General features: G+C 38.0%; 1 pseudogene; it reads right to left on the bottom strand.

Annotated features, from left to right (window-relative positions):
* Positions 1-6,864: 6,864 nt before the first annotated feature.
* Positions 6,865-21,077, bottom strand: LOC114036422 (annotated as a pseudogene).
* Between the last annotated feature and the right edge of the window lie 418 nt (positions 21,078-21,495).

The following is a 21,495-nucleotide window of genomic DNA, read 5'->3' on the forward strand; positions in this document are numbered from 1 at the left end:
CAAAGCCAGGGGAACCAGCAAATTCCAACTCAGAAAACCACCATGTGCACCAGCAGTCTGGCATCCATCAGCAGCTGAACCTCTACCTATTTCAGTGCAACTCCAGGTGATGAAGTATCCCCTAGGGGCCAATCCCCACCCCTACCCCAAGAAATTCAGAGTAGCTGAAACACAGAACACAGAAACAATCCCACTTGGTCTCAGCACATGCCAGCCACCACCACAAGGACCCCAGTTCAGCACCAGGTAAGCTTCCAGACCCCTACAGCCTCCAGCTGCCAGCACACAGAGCCAGTGACCAGGCTTCTGGCCACCAACAGAAGAAGACTGGAACTGTGCCCCGTGTCTGCCACCAGTAGAGCTCAACTTTAAAGGAAAAAAGGCAAACATCACAATTAAAAAGGAGAAACAGACAATGACCATAGATTCTCTGGGGACAGGGAAGATCAAAACATAAATTCAGAAGGGGACAACATTGTTAATATACCCACATCCAAAATTTCAAAGGGAAATGTAAACTGGACTGAAGTCCCAAAAACCTTCTTGGAAGAGTTCAAGAAGGATTTTAAAAGTCAAATAAGGGAGGTAGAAGAAAAATTGGGAAAAGAAATGAGAGGTATGTAAGAGAAAGTCAACAGCTTGAAAAGGAAGGACAAAAATTGACTATAGAAAACAATTCCTGGGGGTGGAATCAAGATGGTGGATTAAAAGCAGTGACCTGCTTGAGCTCTCCCCCAAACTCCTCCAAATGCCTGTAAAATGAATCTAAACAAATCTGAGAGCAGCAGAACCCACAAAAAGACAGATTGAAACAAATTTCCAGCCCAAGAGTGATTTGCTTGAGATGACATAACTTCCAAAGTAATTGAAGGGCTGAGAAAGAGAGATGCACTGGGAGAAAGGGAAGGAGAGAGGAAGTGTGGGGAAAATTAGCTCACATAGAAGAGAGATTCAAAGAAGGACACACATGGTCAAGGGGGAAATGGGGGAAGGAGTGGAAAGAAAGACTTAAACTTTACTCTCATTGGATTTACCTCAAAGAGGGAATAATATACACACTCTGAAGTCAAAATCTATCTCGTCAAACAGAGAAGTAGGGGGTGAAGGAAATAAGAAAAAAAGGAAGCTTACAGAAAGGAGGAAGGATTAAGGGAGGAAGTGATGAGAAGCAAAGCAGACTTTACAGGAAGGAAAGGGTAAAGGGAAAAAGAGAGAGATAAAATGATAGAAAAATAAATTAGGATACAATAAAATACACAACCAGTGATCATAACTGTGAATGTGAATTGGATGAATTCACCCATAAAAGAAAAGTGGCTAGCAGAAGGATTTGGAAACCAGATTCCAGCAATAGATTGGATACAAGAAAAATACTTTTAGACAGAGACATATTCAAATTTTAAAAAGGGGGGGGTCTAGAGTAGAATTTATTATGGTAGAGCATAATCTATTATGTTTCTGCTGAAGTTAAAAAAAGGGATAGCAATTATGATCTCAGACAAAGTGAAAACAAAAATAGACCTAATTAAATAAGATAAACAGGTAAACTTTATTTTCTAAAAGGTACCGGGAACAATGAATTAATATCAATACTAAACATATATGTATCAAATGCAATAGCATTCACATTTTTAAAGACAAAGTTTAATAAGTTACAAGATGAAATACACATTAAACTATTCTAGTTGGGTACCTCAATTTTCTCCTTTCATAGATAGATAAACCTAACCACAATATAAATAAGAAATTAAGGCAATGAATAAAATCTTTTAAAAAGTTAGATATGATAGATCTCTGGGGAAAATTGAAAGGAATACAAAGGAATATACTTTTTTTTTCTCAGCTGTACTTGGCAACTTCATAAAAATTGACCATATTTTAGGGGATAAGAACCTCAAAAATAAATGCAGAAAGCAGATATATAAATGTATCCTTTTCAGACCACAGTAAAATAAAAATGACATTCCCTGGAAACAGATTAAAATTAATTGGAAACTAAATAATCTAATTATAAAGAATTCATTGATCAAAGAATAAATCATAGAAATATTCAATAATTTCACTTAAAAATGACAACAATGAGACAACATATCAAAATTTATGAGATGCAACTAAAGCAGTATATGAGCAAAACATTAGATCTCTAAAAACATCAATAAAATAGAGAAAGAGAAGATCAATGAATTGGAGATGTGACTAAAAAAAAAAAACTAGAAAAGAACATGTTAAATATTTCAAATTAAACACCAAATTGGAAATCCTAAAAAATAAAAAAATAAGAAAATTGAAAGTAAGAAAACCATTATATTAACAAATAAAAGTAGGAGCTTATTTTGTGAGGGTGGGACAATAAAATAGAAAAGTCATTGTTTAATTTAATTTAAAGAAAGAAAGAAATCCCAGCAGGGCTCAGGATCTCCCACTAGTTTGCTGAGGTTGGGCTTGCTGCTGGCTTACTGGAACATCTTTAATTTAATTTAATGAAACAAATTGTCAGTATCAAAAACAAAAAGGGTGAATGCACCACGACTGAGATGAAATTAAGATAATTACTAGAAGCTACCTTGCCCAATTATATCCCAATAAATCTGACAATCAAGTGAAATGGACAAATGTTTATAAAATATGAATTTTCCAGATTAAAAGAAGTATGAATAGGATACACAAATAACCCTATTTTAGAAAAAGGAATTGAACAAGCATTAAGTGAGCTCCCTAAGAAAAAGTCTTCTAGACCAGATGGATTCCCAACTGAATTCTACCAAACATTAAAAAAAATTAATGTCAATACTATATAAACTATTTGGGGAAGTAAGCAAAGGACTCTTACTAAATTTCTTTTATGACACAAATATGATGCTGATACCTAAACCAGGAAGAAAAACACAGAGAGAAAACTATAGAACAATTTTTCTAATGAATATTGATGCAAACATTTTAAATAAAATAACTAGGAGATAATAGCAATATATCATAAAAATTATGCATTATAACCAGGTGAGATTTACAATTAGTGCAGGTCTTGTTCCATATTAGGAAAACTATCAAAAAATTTATCATATCAATAAGAAAAAATCAAATATCTTGATAGATGAGGAAACAGCTTTTAGCAAAATATAACACAGAATGGATGAATAATAATGAGAAATTTGAGTCAGGGAGAACTTATCAGCTTACTGTAATGATCTAGCTGAGAGCTGATGGGTGTCTCAACTAATGTAGTCTCTATATGAGCAGAAAGAAGTGTTCACATTCAAAACATACTGTGGAGATAGGAAAAACAAGATTCTGCAGTTAAGGATATATATCATATGAGGAAGTGGAACCTGGAATGATCATAATGTATGCAACAGATTTAATGAAGTTTTGAAGAGAAGAGAGTTTAGGGGGAAATGGTTTATTTAGACTTCATTTATGGCATACATTTTGAAATGTTCAGTAAGTAATATGTGGAACTGGAGCTCAGAGGATAAACAATGGGTTTAACATGTAGATCTAGATGTGTAACTATGATGAGCCAACAAAGACAGAGGAGGAGTTAAATAGGTAGGGGAAGAAACTTAGATTTTTCTTGATTTTTTTCCTTCCTATTGAATTATACAAATTACATACAATAGTACCTGACTTATTTAAGACTATGTCCCTAGATTGTGGACAAATTCTTTGTCATAAGAGGTCAAAGAAATAATCATGTTAATGAGGCAAAAGTGCAATGAATATATACATATATATCTATATATCCATATATATATAGATATAGATATATATAGATATATATATATATATCTGAGCAGTACCTCATGACTTATGGATATTTTTCTCTCTTTAAAGATTGCTATCAAATTTGTTTCCAGGTGTGGAAGTTTTGAAGAGGGGAGAGTTTAGGATGATTTGTTAATAACTCCATTGTTGCATTGGGGTGGCTTTTTGCAGAGTTCAGTGTCTTGACTGGTAGGTGGTTAATTGTTGGTTAGATCAGGTTACTTAGGTCCTTTGCTGGATCCTGGTGAGACTCAACTCATGTTGCTACATGCTGTGGTCTTTGCAAGTGACTCCAGCTTCTGAAGGACCTTCTGATTTTTTTGTAACTTTCCAAAGCTTGCAAGATCTTGACATTTTCAATTCTATTTCTAAAACATCATTTTAAGTCTCCTAAGATCAGGAGTAGGAGTGTCCTCCATGCCTTCATAGATACATGGCAGCCAGGTGGGGACATAAATCAGTGACTGACTCTCCCCTTATTCATCTACTCAAAGCAGTGCTGGTCTCACTTTATAATGGAAAGGAAAAGTGCAAAAAGGCCTGAGGGAGTTGTGTGCATATATGTCCTTTTTCATGTGAACTAAACTTTAATTCCACCTCTCCTAAATCATCAGTTCTTTTACTCTGAAGCCAACAAGAAATCTTTCCATCAAATAGTATAGAAGTACCTGAATCATTCATGACCAGAACTAAATTCATCAATTCTCTCTTTGTCAGTTTAGTACCAGGCAGAGGATATTGTACATTCTCTGTATAATGCCTGAGAAATAACCATCCTCTGAAGAATGGCCCCTCATTGTCCAGTAAAATACACAATTACATTAAAAAAGTTATAGAATGTCACTTATACTATCCAGATGCTATGTAGGTTGAGAGAGAGAGAGAGAGAGAGAGAGAGAGAGAGAGAGAGAGAATAAAGATAAGGAGGGAAAGAGTGAGAAACAGATTTAAGAGACAGAGACAAAAAAAGAGAAACACAGAGAGACAAAATTAAGAACATTTGGACTCATATACACATATATGTGTGTATGTATGTATGACCTATCTTACTCACCAAAAACTTTACCTTTATAGTGCATGTATGTTGAATTTACTTGTTAACATATAATTATGTGGATACTATAATAACTACTATATAAACATAAGTGTAAAATAATAGCTAATCTATATATTGAACTTACTATTTTTGCAGGCACTGTGCTAAGAACTTTCAATTAATATTTTATTTGATCTTCAAAACAATTTGTAGTTAGGTGTTATTATTATCTCCATTTTACAGAAGAGAGAACTTAGGTAAACAAGGGTTAATTGACTTGCTAAGGGTTGTGGTTTTTAAGGAGAGCTACATTTATTCCTATTCTTTTTTTTAATAGAACTCTCGGATTTATTCAAAATACTTTACAAAGACAGTTATGTTTGTCCCTAAAATACTTCAACTTATTCTGAGTGTTTACAATGACAAGTGAGTGAGTGGTGGTAAAGGATATGCTACTTGGGATAGGGGTTAGGTGTGCTTGAATAGGTTAATGTGTCTGTAGTAAGGCAAGGATATAAGTGTGTGTGCTGGTAATTCCACCTACATTCTCCATTGTGAGAAGTGTGAGTGAGTGGGTACACACATGTATGGATGAGAGAGGAGTCTCAGAAGATAAGCTCCTTAACGAGCTAGGCCCCCTTCAGGTCTTGGCCAGACACAAGACACAGAAAGAAAGTATATAACCACATGTGTCTAGAAGAATGGGGATGGAGCAGGGGTGGGTAGAGGTGGGAAAGGAAGTAGTGAGGGGGGTGAGAAGGTTGTAGGGAGGGAAGATAACAGAGGGGGATGGGATGTCTACAAAAGGAAGAGAAGAGATATACATAACCAAAGAGAACATGAACATTGGACAGGGAGGGGAGGCACACAGAGAATGGGACTGCAGCAGGGAGTAGGGACAAAGAGATCTGGGATCAAAATCAGGTAGATGACCTTGAAATGCTGATCAGTGACAGTTCATGGGTTGAACTTTAAAATTCTGAGCGACTCTAAGACTACAATTGAGTCAAAATTACTCTTTGGCAGCACCCTATCCTAAATCAGCTACCCATTTTTTCAAGGAGAATTTAAGCTGGGATTCCATCATTCAAGTGTCTCTTGAGATTCCAGAACCACTGAGGACATAGAGTTCTATACTGAAATGATCCTGGCACAGCAACAACAACAATATTGGGCACCAACTCTGACATGGCACATTAATGTGACAGAAAAGAATAAGCAAAGAAGGGCCCCTCACCACCCACTCTGGTGTGGGGCTGCAGCCCAGGTCAACCACCTTTGGTGGACATCTGAGGTGGCAAAAAGAGTCCCATTTCCTCCTGTTCTCCTATGTCCAAGTTAAGAGGTATAAGTGTTTTTCCTCCAATCATCATCAGGGGGTATGTCTCCTCTTCTGGGTCCAGGGCTGAGGGAGGAACCAGGAATAAGTCTGGAACTCTATGATATCTCCAGGGGCATAGAAAGAGTACTGGGCAATAATGATGGATGGCAGGCAATGGGATACTGTGAGTGTGAATGAGTATCCTCCATGACTGGACATGTGAACCCTGGTGTATCTGGCTTCTGTCTGGCAGTGTTGCTCAGCTGTGAACAGAGCCCTGAGGTGCATGAAGCTCTGGTCTCAGAATGCTGGTTGGTCTCTGGCAATGGGCTTCAGGAAGAAGGGCATAGGAGACTCTTGTATATCACTTGTGTATTTGGCACTCTGTCACACATAACCATAAGCTGTTGGATGCTCTTTGAAGTTCTTGGGGTATGGAGCTCCCCTGCCATCATGGGCATCAGGACATCAGGGGGTGGGAGCTGTGGCTGGGGAGGGAAGATCTGGGGATTGGGGTCAGGGACACAGGAGGGTCATGGATGACAGAGAGGGAAAAGGAGTTGGAATAATGATGCCTAGTTTCCAAAGGCTTTTTCTTCATGTTTGAAGTTTCAAAAGTGTGAGAAGACAAGGTGGGGAGAGGGGTTCCTCCCTTGACCAAAACAACAGTGCCACTGAGACTGCTTGAAATGTGTCAGAAATTCTCTGCAGTGTACAGCAATCCTTCATCCTCCTTCAGTGAACCTCAGCAAGATGTGGCCTGAGAGGCATGGAGACTGTATTCCATTTCTACTGCTGGCATCTGTGAGAGATCAAAACCGGGGGCCGAGTGTAGTCTCATCCCTATAATGCTTGTGGAGCCTGGATGCCCAAGTGGTTCCCATGATATATCCTACCTCCATGGCCCAAGTTGGCCAGCCTGAGATATCTGCAGACTGATCTGGTAAAAAGACTCTAACCTGGAGGTCTTCTGCTCTATGTCCTCATTCCAGTGTGGATGCAAATACATATGATTTCTGTCAGGATGGATGAGACCAACGCAGGGATCTTGAGGGGAAGAACTCCTCCCATAAATCCATGTGCTGTTTTCATTATCAGGGTGAGAACCAGAAAGCCTAATATTGCCCACCCAATAGTCCAGAAAAATAGAAGTCAGGCCTCCTCAGCTAGTAGCATAAACCTTGCCTGCAGAATGCAGAAAAAGCATGACCACCCACATTAGCAGAGGAAGTCAAGGGGTTGGTGAAGGACCTTCTTGGGGAACTGGGCTGTAGGGTGGGTGGGGAGGGTGACTCTAAAGAGAGTAATGAGTTTTATTTATGGCAGGAAGTAGATGAGGGGGAAAAAGAACTGATTTCAAACTTGGTATCCTTGCTTGACTCCAGTTGTGTCTCCTGACTCAACAGTACTTGGAGTGGGATAGAGTGTTTACTTGTTGGCTGAGGAAGGGAGTCCCCCAATAGTGGTGGTGACAGTAGCAGCGGCAGTTGCTGTTGCTGTTGCCGCATGTGATCCTGGAGGCTCCATGATTTTGGGATATAAATTTGTAACTTCTTATCAACTATGGTTCTGCTGAGTGTGCTAGAAATAGCACCATGAAGGGCAATTCTTAGTTTAGAAATTGCTGCTTTACAGAGAGCCAAAGCTGCAGCACGGTCTCATCTCTGCTCACTGAGCAGCGCCTCCTCCAACATTGAGTTAGCCTCTCAGGTGGACCTCTCAGAGTTGTCATGCCTCCCCGATGCTGAAGTTCAGCCATGTCCATGAAGCGGCTGGGGTGTGGGTTGAACCCTTGAGCCTCCTCTAATTCCTTCTACCCCTTCCTTTGGAGTTCCTGTTCCTGGGCCCTCTGAGCCTCCTCTTCCTGGAGGTCAATCAGTTCACTTTAACAGTATGAAGACAACTCCCTGTCTGTGTTCTTGTCCTTCCAGTGGAGGTGCTGATTCTTTTTCCAGCCACTTTTGAATGAGACCAATTCCAACTCCAGGATGCTGCTGCTACTGTATGACTTTGGGATCTGACTCCATGCAAGGACCAATCCAGATGTTCTTTTTACATTCGTTTCCCTGGAGGTGCCAGAGCTCTCTGACTGAGTTGCATCCAGACTTATAGGGCTGTTACTGTTTTTTTTCACTGCTCTCATAGCCAGATTCCATCCTCTGGATTAATAGAGGATGCCAGTCCATAAGGTGAATACAAATTTGGGGTGGGCCCCAGTTTTTGTGCCTTAGGCTTGGCCCATTGGTTTTGGGGTCATAGGTAGTTTGTTTAGTTCATTTGGAGTAAACTCTTTAGCTGGGTCCTCAGAGAATAAACTGAGTTAGGTATAGCCACAATGCTTCCTTTTGTCCTCATTCAGAGACTCACATTTAGGTCTCCATGTTGTTCTTGCTGGATGAACTGGATTTAGACTCACTGCTAGTACTCTCTACTTCTCAGTCCTGACAGTGCTAGGTTAGGCTCTGAGGGGGTCATTTTTTCAGTTTGGTCTCTTTTTCCCTCACAGGGAGAAGTTTGGTTGGTTTGGGAAGTAAGGGATGGTCTGGAATGGATTATATTGCTGACTGTTTCTTTAAAATCCTTTAGTCTCTTGGTGCTGCTGAGTGGCTTGGGGGCACTCCTGAGGGGTTGCTTCTCCTTCAGTGTTTCTATTCCTATTCTTTATAGAGTTTTCAATAGTAATGAGTGTTACACATTTTTTCAAAAGCTTCTTTGGCATCCAATGAGATAATCTCACCCCCCCATAGTATTTTTCCAATTACATGAAAAGATAGCTTTCAACGTTCACTTTTATAAGATTTTGGGTTCCATTTTTTTCTCTCTCCATTCCTCCCCTCCCCTTTTCCCAAGATGGCAAGCAATCTGATATAAGCTATACTTATACAGTCATATTAAATATATTTCCACATTAGTGGTGTTGTGAAAAAAAAAAGAAAAAAAACACAAGAAGGAAGAAAAAGAGAGAGAGAAAATAGCACGTTTTGATCTACACTCAGACTCGATAGTTCTTTCTTAGTTCTTTCTCTGGATGTGGATAGCATTAGCCATCATGAGTTTTGTGGAATTCTCATACATCATTGTATTGATGAGAAGAGCTAAGCTTATCAAAGTTGATCATTGTGCAACTGTTTCTGTGTACAATGTTCTCCTGGTTCTACTCATTTCACAAGGCATCAGTTCATGTAAACCTTTAGAGGTTTATTTTTTTTTCTGAAATTTGCCTGTTCATCATTTCTTATAGCACAATAGTCTTCCATCAAATTCGTATACCACACCTTGGTCAGATATTCTCCAATTGATAAGCATCCCCTCAATTTCCAATATTTTGCCATCAAAGAGCTACTACAAATATTTTTGTACATACGTGTCCTTTTCCCACTTTTATGATTTCTTTTAGATACAGAATTAGTAATGGTATTGTTGGATCAAAGGGTATACACAGTTTGGTTGTCCTTTTGGTATAGTTCCAAACTGCTCTCTAGAGTGGTAGGATCAGTTCACAACTCCATCAACAGTACATTAGTGTCCCAATTTTCCAATATCTTCATCAATATTTATTATTTTCCTTTTTTTGTCACATTAGCCGTCTGATTGGTGTGAGGTGGTATTTCAGAGTTACATTAATTTGCATTTGTCTAATCAAAAGTGATTAAGAGCATTTCTTCATATGCATATAGATTGTTTTGATTTGTCTGAAAACTGCCTGTGCATATCCTTTGACCATTTATCAATTGAGGAGTGGCTTGTATTCTCATAAATTTTACTCAGTTTTCTATATATTTAAGAAATGAGGCCTTTAACAGAGACATTTGCTGTAAAGATTGTTTCCTAGCTCTCTGCTTTCCTTCTAATTTTGATTGCATTGGTTTTGTTTGTATGAAAGCTTTTCAATTTAATATGATCAATATTATTTATTCCACATTTGGTAATGCTTTCTATCTCTTGTTTGGTCATGAATTCTTCCCCTCCCCATAGTTCTGACAGGTAGACTATTCCTTGCTCTTCTAATTTGATTACTTCATTATTTGTGGTGCCTTTTGGCAAGATGCAGTTTTCTTCCTTATCTCTTTTAACTAGGTCTATTTTTGTTTTTACTTTGTCTAAGATCAGGATTGCTAGGCCCAGATATTTTTTTCTTTTCTTCAGATGAAGAATAATAGATGCTGTTCTAGCCCCTTACCTTTTACTCTGTGTGTGTCTCTCTCTGCTCCAAATGTGTTTCTTGTAAGCAACATATTGTAGGATTCTGGCTTTAGATCTACTCTGCTATCCACTTCTATTTTATGGGAAAGTTCACCTCATTCATATTCACAGTTATGATTACCATCTGTGTATTTCCCATCATTTTATTCTTCCTATTTGTCCTCTCTCTCTCTCCTTTCTCCCTTTCCCACCTCACCAGTGTTTTGTTTCTTTCTACCACTTCCCCTGATATGCCCTCCCTTATGTCACCCCCCTCCCTTTACTTAATCTTCTTCCCTGTTACTTCCCTGCCAGGTAAGACACATTTGATACATTTTCATATTCAACTGTTTGTGTATATTGTTCCCTCTTTGAGCCAGTATTGATGAGAGTAAGGTTCAAGTGAGGCCCACTGCCACCCGCTCATCTTTTCCTCCACTGTCTTTCTTGCCTCTTCATGTGAGATAATTGACCCCATTCTACCTCTCCCTTCCTTCTGAACTCAATGTGCTCCTCTTTCTGATCCCTTAATTTTTATCTCATTCCCTCAAATTCACTGTATACCTGAATCCTCTCTCTATGCATATCCCTTTTATTTGTACTGTTAGTGATACAATTTTTAAGAGTTACAAGTATCATCTTCCTGTGTATGGATGTAAACAGTTTAGCTCAATTGAATCCCTTATGTTTTCTTTTCTCTTTTAATTTTTTATGCTTCTGTTGGGTTTTGATATTTCTCTTGAGGAGAAATTTTTGGTTTCCTTCTAGGTTTCTCTTTATGAAGGCTTAAAATTCTTCTATTTCATTGAATGACCATTTTTCTCCCTTCATGTATTATGCTTAATTTTATCTGGTAAATAATTCTTGGTTGTAGTCCTAGCTTCTTTGCCCTTTGAAATATCATGTTCCTTTACCTCTGATTCTTTAAGGTTGCAGTTGTCAGGTCCTAAGCGACCCTGACTGCAGCTGCCTGATACATGATTTTTTTTTTCTTTTTGACCTCTGGTAGTATTTTTTGCTTGACCTGATAGTTTTGAAATATGTCTATAATGTTCCTTGGCATTTTTATTTTAGGATATCTTTCCTGATCATCAATGTATTCTTTCAGTGTCTATTTTGCCATCTGGTTCCTGGACATCAGGGCAATTTTCCTTGATAATTTCTTGAAAGATGTTGTCCTGGTCTTCCTTTTGATTGTGGCTTTCATTTAGTCCATTGATTCTGATATTGTTCCTCCTGAAACTATTTTCCAGGTCAGTTGTTTTTCCCATAATGTATTTTACATTATCTTCCATTTTTTCATTCTTTTGAATTTGTTTGATTGATTCATGATGTTTCACAGCGTCATTACCTTCCACTTGCTCAATTCTAACTTTTAAGATAATATTTTCCTTGATTAACTTCTGTATTTTCTTTTCTGTTTGACCAATTCTACATTTTAAGCAGTTTTTCAGGCTGTTGAATCTTTTTTTCTTAATTCTCTTACACTACTTTCATTTCTTTTCCCAATTTTTCTTCTATCTCTCTTATGATTTTTAAGCTCCTAAGTACAATAGCTAACTGAGGAAAACAATTCCTTAGCAGTTAGAATTGGACAAGTGAAAGCTAATGACTATATGAGACATCAAGAATAAATCAAACAAATTCAAAAGAATGGGAAAAAAATGGAAAAAATGGAAAATACCTTATTGGAAAAACAACTAACCTGGGAAATGGATCCAGGAAAGACAATGTCAGAATCATTGGACTACCTGAAAGCCATAATCAAAAGGAGGGCCTGGGCAGTATCTTTCAAGAAATTTTCAAGGAAAACTGCCTTGATAACCTGGAAATAGAGGGCAAAATAGGCAATGAAAGAATCCACCAATCACCTCAGCAATGACATCCCTAAATAAAATTTCCAAGGAACATTATAGCCAAATATCAGGATTATCAAGTCAAGGAAAAATACTGCCAGTAGCCAGAAAGAAAGAAAAATCATATATTGGGGTGCCACAATAAGGATTACACAGGACTTTGCAGCTACAACAGTAAAGGATTGAAGGTCATGGAACACAATATTCAAGAAGACAAAGGATTTATAACTACAACCAAGAATCACATACCCAGCAAAATTAAGCATAACACTTCAAATATAAAAAATGATCATTTAATGAAATAGAAACATTTTAAGATTTCATAAAAAGAAGACCACGATTGAATAAAAAAGTTGTTTTCCAATATCAAAGACCCAAGAAAAGAATAAAATAATTAAAAAGGGAAAAGAAAAATAAGGGATTCAGTGAAGCTGAACTGTTTGCATCACTGCATGATGAGATGATACTTATAATCCTTAAAAGTTATACCACCAATAATACAGCTAGAATGAATATGCATAGGCAGAGGGTATGGGCATAAGGTGAATTTTAGGGAATGGCATTTAAAAAAACTAAGAGATGAGAAAGTAGAGTACACTGGGCACAGAAAGATGGGAGAGGTGAAATGGGATAAATTATTTCACATGAAGAGGCATGAAAACTCTGTTACAGTTGAGGGAAAGATGGGAGGGTGGGCAATAGGCATTGCTTGAACCTTACTCTCATCAGTGTTGACTCAAAGAGGAAATAATATACACAAACAGTTGACTATAAAAACATATCAAATGTGTCTTACCTGACAGGGAAGTAGCATGGGAGAAGATTAAGTAAAGGGGGCGGGTGACATAAGGGAGGGAAGATCAGGAGAAGTGATAGAAAGAAGCTGAATATATAAATCTATCTTACCTGGGCAGGGAGAGGCAAAGATTATGTAAAAGAATGGGGGCAGGGAGAGATTGACAGAAGTGGGGCAGATCCCAGTAGGTGGTAGATAGAGACAAAACATTGTTGAGGGGGGAAATGGTGAAGAGAGAGAGACAACAAACAGAAGGAAAAATAGAATGGAGGGAAATGCACAGTCAGTGATCATAACTGTGACTATGAATGGGATGAACTCTCACATAATATGGAAGCAGATAGCAGATTGGATTGAAAACTAGAATCCTACATTATGTTGTTTATGAGAAAGACACTTCAACCAGAGACATCCAAGGAGAAAAGATAAGGGGCTGGAGTAGAATCTATTATGCTTCAGATGAAGTAAAAAAGAAAATAGAGGTAGCAACGATGATCTCAGACAAAATAAAAGCAAAAAAATATATACCCAATTAAAAGAGATCAGAAATGAAACTATATCTTGCTAAAAGGTACCATAGACAATGAAGTATTATCAATACTAAACACATAGGCCCCAGGTGGTTTAGCATCCAAATTGTTAAAGGAGAAGTTAAGTAATTTACAGGTTCATGACCAAATGAGAGACAGCACTACAAAATGTAAAATGGATATTTTTGATTATATTAAATTTCCTACCATTTTAGGAAGAAAGGAGGAGAGGGAGAGAGGGAAAAAAATTGTAACTCAAAATCTTGTAAAAATAAATGGTAAAGGGGGCAGCTAGATGGTGCAGTAGATAGAGCACCGGCCCTGAAAGTCAGGAGGACCTGAGTTCAAATCCGGCCTCAGACCATACACTTGACAGTTACTAGCTGTGTGACCCTGGGCAAGTCACTTACCCCCAATTGCCTAAAACAAACAAAAAACAAAAACAAAAACAAAATAAATGGTAAAGATTGTCTTGAAATATAATTGGGGGGAAAATGAAAAAATAAAAAAAGAAATGATGGACAGGACACTCTCAGAAAAACATAGAAATACTTAGTTGGTCTAATGTAAAGTAAAATAAGCAGAACCAGGAGAATATTTTACACAGTACTAGCAATATTGTTTGGTGATCTACTATGAATAACTTAGCTATTCTCAGCAATACAATTATCCAGGAGAGTTCTTTACAACTTATGATGAAAGGTGTCATCCATCTCCAGAGCCTGGTGTAGCCTGAATGCAGATCAAAGATACATTTTCTTTACTTTCTTTAGTTTGTTTTTTTGTTTTGTTTTGTTTTTGTTTTTTCTTTCACATAACTACTTACATGGAAATGTGTCTTGCACATGTATAACCAATGTCAAATTTCTTGCCTTCTCAATGAGGTCGGGATGGAGGGAGAGAATTTGGAATTCAAAATCTGAAAACAATAATACTAAAATTGTTTTTATATGTATTTTGGGAAAATAAAATATTATATAAGATTAAAAAGAAGAAAACAAAATAGATATATTCTATTACACATTCTATTTCCTCTTCTTTTAATCTGGGAAATTAATATTTTATAAATGTTCATCTATCACATTTGATTGTCAGGTTTATTGACATATAATTGGTCAAGACAGCTCTTAATATTTGTTTTAATTTTTCTCTTCATTGTTGTTGAATTCATCTTTTTCACTTTTGATACTAATAATTTGGCTTTCTTTTTTGTAAATTAAATTAGCAGTCACATTCATTTTTTTCATAAAAAGCTCTTTGTTTTATTTATTAATATAATGGTTTTCTTACTTTTAATTTCATTAACATCTCCTTTGATTTTCAGGAGTGGCACTCCCAATTCATTGATCTGTTCTTTCCCCATTTTATTGATGTGAATATTTACAGATATTAATTTTCCCCTACTTAGTGCTTTGAAGACATCCCATAAGGTTTGGTATATTGTCTCATTTTTATTAGTTTCTTTAATGAAATTATATGTTGTTTCTATGATTTGTTATTTTACATACATATGCCTTAGGTTTTGGTTCTTTGGTTTGCAACAAGTTTTCAATCTATGCTTCCACAGCTTTTTATTGAATCTAATTCTTATTACATTATGATCTGGAAAAGATGCATTTAATATTTCTACTTTTCTACCTTTTGTTGGGAGGTTTTTATGCCCTACCATATTTTCAATTTTTGTGTAGGTGCCAAATGCCACTAAGAAAAAGTATTTTTCTTCCTTTTTCCCATTCAGTTTTTTCCAGAGGTTTATCATATTTAACTTTTCTAAAATTCTATTCATCTCTTTACCTTCTTTTTTTAAATTATAGTTATATTGTTCTGATAGGAGAACATTGAAGTCCCCCACTAGTAGAGTTTTCTCATCTATTTCTCCCTGTAAATCATTTAACTTTTCCTTTAAGAATTTGCATGCTATGCCATTTGGTGCATATAAGTTTATTATTACTACTACTACTATTATTATTATTATTATTATTATTATTATTATTATTATTATCTATGGTGCCTTTTAACAAGATGTAGTTTCCTTCCTTATCTCTTTTAATTAGGTCCATTTTTCTTTTGCTTTGTTTGAAATCATGATTTCTAGACATGTTTTTTTAACTTCAATTGAAGCATAATAGATTCTGCTCCAGCACCTTATCTTTAATGTGTGTTGAATTAAATCAAAATATAAATGTAAAGGTGCATTAACATTCCCTAAACATATATGCACACATGCATACACATGTAGATATACTCACTTCTAAACTTCTAGTTTTATTAATGTAATAAAATAACTAATGACTTGGTAATCGTTAATCATGTTTGGTTACCATTAGTTCTTACGTTGATTTAAAGAATTTAACTCTCATGGAACATGCTTAGTTAAAAAAAAAAAAACTATGTAAATATATTGCCTTTAAAGATTTAAAATGTTGAGTAAAACTTATTGTGTTTAAGTAGGAATTAATTCATGGCTTAGTTCCTTAAAAGCAGCTATGCTGTATGATGTATATGTTAAAATCTTTCTAGCATTCAAAATGTCTCTTAGTGTAGGATTTTAATCCCTTTCTTTTGTTTGTGTGTGGAAAACGGACAATATTTCTGATTACCTGTCTTTATTTCATTAAAATTACTAATTATCCTAGGTTGCATTTTCTTTTAACTACCACATTCTGCTATAATTTTAAAATGTTGTTATTTCTGATTTACCCATGAGGAAAATGAGTTTGAGAGCTTAAGTGCTTTTTCCAAAACTACATTGATAGTAAGAGTGGAAGCATTACAATTCGTTGTCAGAGGTTTATAGAACTAAATATATCTGAGAATCCATATAGTCCATAGCCTTGGACTTATAGATGAGGAAACAGAGACTGAAGTGAATGAAATTACTTTCCTGAGTTTACTCTGTTTGTAAGTAAACTATAATCTCCTAATTCTTAGGTAATTTACAGCTCTAAATCCAATGATCCCAGGCCATATTTCAACAATACTACCCTTCCTGCTCTTACATGCATTACATGTGTGTTACAAGCATTAAGTACTGGAAATTTGCTATCCAAAATAAAATTATTTGGTTATTTCAAGTTTAAATTAAAACTGGAAACAACATAATGCCATGGGAAATTCACTGTATTCGGAATTAGAGAACTTGTGATTTAATTCTTGATGTGCCTCTTATTGTTTATGTGACAATGGGTAAGGGACCCTGAACTTTAGCTTCTGCATCTGTAAAATATAGGGTTCGATTAGATCTCCTCTAAGGTATCTCCCAGCTCTAAATCTATGACATCTTAAGCATTGATAAATAACTGTATCTTTCTCAGATAAAAAGTGAAAGTGAGAATTCAACTGAGAATTTTTCATTACTAAAGAAAAGTTTATAATGATAGAATGTACTTTAAGCTTTTTGAGATATATGGTATTCTTCTAGTTTCTGGGAATCCAGAGACAGAGAAGAAGCAATGCTTGCTTTAAAACAGAGTAAATTTTACTAAGCATCTGTAGCAATGTGGTATATAGCTGAAGTAGAGAAGGAGTATTCATATCAGGTGGTGGGAATTATTTAGTTAGGTAGTTTGGGTCCAGATTATGAATAACAGTGAATTCTGTGGGAAGTAGATTGGTATTTGTACCATGAAGATTAAGGAGACTTTTGAGCAGGTAAATGGCATACTTAAAGTGAATTATAAAAATCTGAAGGTACTGTGTAACTAAGAATTGGGTTAAAAGATTGCTGGTAGGGAAAGCAGTTAAGAGCCTGGTCTGTAGTGGTGGCAAATGGAATAGCAATGCAAAGGAAGAGAAGTAAAATTAGTTTCAAAGGGAAGATTCAACAGACCATGACAACTAAATACAGGAGTTTAAAGACAAAGAAGAGCAAAAGATGCCTCTATGTTTCTGAACTTGTACAAGTAGGGGAATGGTGTTATTCAGTGGAAAAAGGAAATTAAGCATAAGAAAAGTTATTTTATGCATTTCAAAAATGCCTATTCCTTTAAATTTTATGAAATAGAACATTAGTATCATATGTATCTCTGCCAAACTTTGATAATCCTTATCTTCATTTATTTGGAGATTATTGTGCTTCATTGTACCGGCTGCGCCGACCTTGTGCCGGCCGCGCCGAACACTCTCCTCCTATAAGGAACAGGCTGCCAGAGTCATACTTACCAGTCCTCGGTGCCTACCTGGATACACACACAGAGACGACCTATCAGGAGGCTGCCAACACCCGAGCTTTATTCAGAGGCCATCACAGCAAGGCCAAGCAGGAAGGCCAGAGCAACAGAGCAGGAGCAAAGAGAGAGCACTCCCGACCACGACCGTTCCTCAGAACCTACTTAGCCCCTCCTCCTCAGCCCGCCTACTAGTCAATGATTGTAGGGTCAGATACTGGAAGGGGCTGTCTGAGTTTAGCGCTCCAAGGGAGAGGGAGTGACGCAGGAGGCTAGGACCAGATACAGGAAGGAGGCATCTGGGATTAGTGCATGGACAAAGAGTACGTGAACTAGGAAGTCAGGCCCAGATACCGGGAGGAGGCGTCTGGGGTCAGTGCTACACAAAGGGAAGGTACGTGACCCAGGAAGTCAGGAAGGACACAGGAAGGAGGCATCTGGGGTTGATGTTGCATATAGGGAGGGGACTAAGCAAAGGGAAGTCATCCTCTGCCGTCCCACTCCCACGTGGCACCACCCCTTGCCTCAGGAGCACATGCTCCAGCTACTTCCTTCCAGCTACTACCCCGATCTTGCCACAACGCCCACCTGGCAGTAGCCAACATCAGACAGTCCCTCACACTTCATAACTTACAGCTGTAAAATAAAAGAGAAAGAAACCTTTTTTTTTGTTTGTTTGTTTATTTTTAATTGGTCTTTCTTTCAGAAGCTTGGATTCATTTGAACTTTTAAATTCCCCAAACATATGATCCACTCCTCCAACCCCAGTTTTTTTAAGTGGGTAATTCACGTAGAGAGGGTAAAGGATAACAATGGATAGAGTGTGTACTCCATTGCTATTCTCTTAGGTGGGAGTGGATGGATTTTGTTCTACATTTTTGGAGAAGTACAGGGAGGTCAGAAATCTATCTAAGTAATGAGAATTAGAACTTTTTTTTTTAAAAGAAGATCTCAAAGAATCCTGATATTTTTCCTTCCCCATTAGGCTCTTCCACAGAAGCAGTGGGAGAGAATTAAAATATATAACTAAATGTGGCAACTTCTTATTTTTTTTTCAGCCAAAGACAAGGTTTATTTAAGATCCACCACATTGGTCAGACTCTTAAGGAATCTGAACATTTGTGAGCTATTGCTAATAGCTAATAGGTTTTTAAGGCATCTGAACCCCTTAATGGAGACAAGATGGACCTTACATACAGAAAGACTGTAGGAGGGATCTAGGAAGGATCTTTATGGGAGTGACTGGAGGGTTGAGAATGGGGTCTAGATGAGATCAAGGGTGGGAAGTAGCCAGGAGCCATCTGGAGGTAATAAACAATGGAGGGTTGAGGTTAAGGGTAACAGCTAGTTGGAAGATTGGGCATAGGTGATAATGAAAGTCCAACTGATAGTGTTCTAGACTTAGGGGAACACCAGAGACTTCCTAGATCAAGTGGGAGAATTCAAGGAGAATCCAGTAGACAAATGCGACCCAAATTCTTTTTGGGATAAGGGGTAAAGGCCTTAGCTTGGGCCCATAACCCATTTTCCCCATTCAACAAATGGGCCCCAAATTCTTTTGGGGTAAGGGGCAAAAATTTTGGCTTCTGAAACTGCTTCCTACTGGCAAAGGGCATAGAGTTGTCCCTGCCTCTCTGAGTCCCATTCAAGGAGTCAGACTTCATGTCCAGTGGGCTAGAAAATCTTGTACTCAGTCAGAGGTTTGTAGCCTGAGCAATTATTTGGAAGTTGATGGCTAGTTCCCTGGAGGAGTTAAACCTGGCAAGGAGGTTAAGCAAACAAGGACCAAACAACTACAAAAGGAGTATAGAAAAGAATTTCCCTGGAGGGAATTAAAGATGACTATGGAAAGGTAAAAACATAGAAGGAAAAGAACATGTATGATTCACCTCTTTTTATCCACCTGTCCTATGGAGGGGGCTGGGGTCTTTCCAAACACTAGCTTGAGGTCCTCCAAGGATTCACAGGTATATTCCAGAGTCTCTGGGTACAAGTTGGACAATCCTGAGAGACTTGTCTGATCCTAGCTTACTGCAAGTTGAATGGCTTTTAAACACAATGGCTGTTGCAGCCACTGCCTGGGAGGCATGAAGACCATCCAGCAGCCACTAAGCAACTGGCTTGAGGTCAGGTCCTAGGGATTGGGTTAGGAGTACCAAAGCCTAACTTCTCCTTTCATTAACATACAGAGTGAAAGGTTTTTCTAGATTGGGGAGAACTAATGTTGAAGTGGTGGTCAATTTAGTTTTCAATGTCTCAAATGCTTTAGATTGGTTGAGGTCCCACTCTAGAGGGAGTGAGTCAAGGCCTTGAATAGAGTCAAAAAGGGGCTTAGCAATAAGACCAAATTTAGGGATCCAGAGTCCAGGAAATCTAGCCATGCCTATAAAAGTTCAAAGTTGTTTCTTAGTGGCTGGGACAGGGATAGACAGGATTGTCTTTTTCCTCTCTGAGGTTAAGGAGTGAGGGGTGGGTGTTACTTCATGGCCCAACTACTTTATAGTTTGACAAGCTGTCTGGACTTTGTTCAAAGAGACCCTATAGCCAGAGTGCCCAATAAATTAAGAACTCCTACGGTAGCAGCCAAAGAAATCTTCCTGATGAGACTTCAAATACAGTGATGAGGCAACACTTGAGAGTCTTGGAGGTGAACAACAGCTAGAGTGGTATGAGTAGTTCACCCAGGAATTCCCTGATCCCAAACAATTAGCTCAATTGTCTCCCAAACTTCCAGAAGAATATGGGGAGGTCTGGTGCATAGAGGGAAAAGGGAGATGGGAAGCTTAACTAGAGAAGATTGGCTCCCTAACTTCACTATCAGGTCCCTTCTCAACAAAGGGGCAGGGCAAGAGGAGAGAATAATGAAGGAGTATTCAAACAACAGATCCTCAATAAGGGAGGGGGTATGTCTGGAGATATATCTTGGTTTTCAATGCCCATGACTGGATGGGTCAAGAGGAGGGTAGGGCCAGATTAAATGGTTAAAATAGGGAACATAGACATGATAAAGTGGGTAACCTTACCTTCAGTGTCAATTTTTGCCCAGGGCTTGGTGAGATAGATGGAGAAAGTGGGAGTGCTGCCAAGTCCCAGGATCCACTGTTGTTCCCAGTCTTGAGAAGATTAGAGGATGGGGTACTGGGGGGGGCAACCCCACCACTTTTCCAACTTTGGAGACAACGATTCCTCCAATGTCCCTCCTGGTCACATCTTGGGCATAGTCCCAGAGAGATTGGTCCCAGGGCTACCTCTGGGGGGGTACTTGGAGGGGTATTCTTTAGATCAGCGGGCCTCCTTGTGGCCCTCACTGCTTGAGTCAATGGGCTTCTTCTGAAGGGACACCCTGGAGAGGCACTCCTTGGACCAGTGACCCCCCTAGTGGCATTGAAAGCAGGTTTCCCTACTGCCGGAGTTGCCAGGAGCACCATTGGGTCTTTTCCTGGTTATGGCAGCAGCCAAGAAATGAGCATGTTCTCTGTTTCTAGCCCCTTCTCTTCTTTTTCTTTCCTCTGTTGCTACTAACTCCCTGTTGTTAAAAACTCCAAAGGCTGCCTCCAGTGATTGGGCCAGAGGTGTTTGCGATCCCATTGTCAATTTCTGCAATTTCCTCCCAATATCTGGGGCAGACTGATTAATGAAATCATGCTTAGGATTGTTACCCTTCTATAGAGTCAAGATCTAAATTCACATCCTTTTTAATAGCTACCACTAGTCTATCTTGGAAAAGGTCAGGGTTTTCCTTTTCTCCCTGAGTAATTTCCTTAATTTTTGAAAATTTACTTGCTTTTGAAATATAGTTCTTAGGCCTCCTAACTTGCAAATTACCATATAGTCTCTCTTTCCCCT

This window comes from Vombatus ursinus, unplaced genomic scaffold (assembly GCF_900497805.2).
Source record: "Vombatus ursinus unplaced genomic scaffold, bare-nosed wombat genome assembly UNPS02009835.1, whole genome shotgun sequence".
Taxonomy (NCBI): domain Eukaryota; kingdom Metazoa; phylum Chordata; class Mammalia; order Diprotodontia; family Vombatidae; genus Vombatus; species Vombatus ursinus.